The 2,253-nt window shown below is 58.6% G+C and overlaps 1 long non-coding RNA gene across 1 annotated transcript; it reads left to right on the top strand.

Moving 5' to 3' along the window:
• Positions 1–530: 530 nt before the first annotated feature.
• Positions 531–1,945, top strand: LOC136790079 (uncharacterized). The gene is made up of 2 exons (XR_010829322.1): positions 531–952; positions 1,171–1,945. It is a non-coding gene; the product is annotated as an uncharacterized lncRNA (long non-coding RNA).
• Positions 1,946–2,253: the final 308 nt, after the last annotated feature.

Raw genomic sequence — 2,253 nt, 5'->3', positions numbered from 1 at the left:
TTGGCTGTAAGGGGAAAAGGGCTCCACCTCTCCTTCTCCTACCTTGCCTATCACAGGCTCTCACTCTCCCATGGGACAACACAAAATGCGTTTATCTGCCCCACGTCACTACCACTCCACAGCTTGCAGGCCACCAGCGGTATGTGTTATCACCACTAGGACTCTGCTTCACGTCATTTCCACCCCTGCACACCATCTTGCTTACGTTCACTGTGCTTTGTTGCATTATGCCTTTCTCTACAGGTCCCACCCTGCTCCATCTCCCTCATACTCTCACGGCCTCCAGACCCTCCCAACAAAATCTTACTCAGTTTCGAGCCTGATTCCATCTGGCCAAAGTTAGGTTGTTCCCCACTGGTGAAGTTCAGCGCTGTCCTCCTCTCCAACAGACAGCCACATGACCACTGGCCCAGAAGGCCTTCTCATGCTGTCTACGAACAATTTGAAGGCAGCACAGAAAGTCCCCACTTCAATTTGACAGTGCTTTGCATGTGTTTAGGGTGCCCATCAAGCACTGACTTGATGGGAGTCTCACGTATTTGAACGTATTTGAAGTGACACTTTATTCTTGATACCTTAGGGCCCACTCCTTGGCCCACTCTTGGGTTCGGTCTCTTCCGAGATGGCTTTTCTTAGTTAGCCTGATACCGCTCTCCTTACTTGGCTTCTGTCAGCATGGAGCAGCCATCTCACATCAGCATTTTCTCGCAACAATCAGGTGAACTCTGTCATTGCTGCCAACAGGGGCACCCCGAGACCCTGGTGATGTCACCCTATTGCCTCACAAAAGGTGGCTGGCTATAAACGCCCTGAGCGGCGCGCCTGCGGCCAGTCCAGCTCGTGGTATCGAAAGCTCGAGGTCCTAAGGCTGGAAGGAAAGAGAGAGGCGGAGGTGTGCCGAGAGGCACACGCGAAGCCATTGCTGTTGCACACGAGCCATCGAAGTCCTTCGGTAATGTTCTCAAATCTATAGACATCTATGTGCCTCATCTGTCCTAAGCGCGGTCTTGCCATGTATAACCTACCACAAGCAGATTTGCCATTCTAACGGCAATGTCTGCAATCCATACACAGAACAGTTACCGCTACAGTAGTCTAGACAATTGGTTGAACCTAGAAAGCTGATGTCTCTTTGCTGCTACAATGTTTTCTTCCTGCTCCTATCTGCAGTAGTCCTGCTGGTGTCACGCCTAGCGTCGAGATCCAGACAGCGACACGCAAGGCATCGAGGTCCTGCCGGCGACCCGGGGGGTGCTGAAGACCCCAGGCTGCTGCTGAGTGCCTGGCACCAGGGCAGCCTCCCCCAGACGAAAACCAGCTCCACGTTGCGGCGGCCACAGGCATCATGAGCTGGCGGCCACGGCGGCAGCCAGAGGAGGCCCCCGAGGAGGAGACGTGCCCCATCTGTTTGGAGCGCATGTCCAGCGCGGCTCGCATCGACCCCTGCAGGCACATCTTCTGCCTGGAGTGTGTCCACGTCTGGGCTGCCGAAAGAGACACCTGCCCGCTGTGCCGCGGGCACATCATTGGCATCGTGCGCCTGGCCCGACGACCACGCAGGAGGTTCCAGCGCAACGCACGGCTGGGGCAGCGGCAGCAGCAGCAGCAGCGCCAGACGAGCCCCTCCAGCTACCGCTCCCGCAGCGTCTCGCCCCGGCGCAGGGAGCGCAGCCCCTCCATGGCAGGAGAGCTCGTCAGGAGCTTCTCCTGGCACGCGGGGCAGGTGGGGCGCAGACTGCCAAGGTCCCAGCAGGACGACGACGTCGGGGACACGTCCTGGCTGCATAGGGTCAGGCAGGAGGAGCCGGGGGCCGGAGACCGCACGGGCCGGCAGGCCGGGCCCCCCGCCTGAGCAGGCGGCCGGGCCTCACCTGGGGACGGGCTGGGGGTGGCAGCCACAATTAATTACCCCGGGAATAAATTACAAACTGTTCCACCCTGCAAAGCCTCTGCCTGCACTTATTTCCTGCATCGGTCAGCGGGGGGGGGGGTGGGGGGGGGTGGGGGCTGAACGCAGCCCTCTGCCGCTGCCCGCGTCGCCAATTGGTTTGGGGATGTCTGCTCCTGATGGGGAGCGGCTGCGGGTGGTGGGTCCCCGAGTGAGACCTGGGGGTGAGAAGTCATTTGGGGGATGAGAAGTCGTCATGGGAATGGGAAAGTGTTGGGGGTGAGAGCAGCCACAAACGTCTCCTGGCCCGACTGGGAAAAAAGCTGACAGCAAAAGTCTCCTAAAAGCCTGCCAGAAGAGAATGC

The sequence above is a fragment of the Anser cygnoides genome, chromosome 2 (genome assembly GCF_040182565.1).
Source record: "Anser cygnoides isolate HZ-2024a breed goose chromosome 2, Taihu_goose_T2T_genome, whole genome shotgun sequence".
Classification (NCBI taxonomy): domain Eukaryota; kingdom Metazoa; phylum Chordata; class Aves; order Anseriformes; family Anatidae; genus Anser; species Anser cygnoides.
The sequence above is the reverse complement of the archived record's forward strand: the minus strand, read 5'-3'. Positions and strand labels throughout refer to the sequence as shown.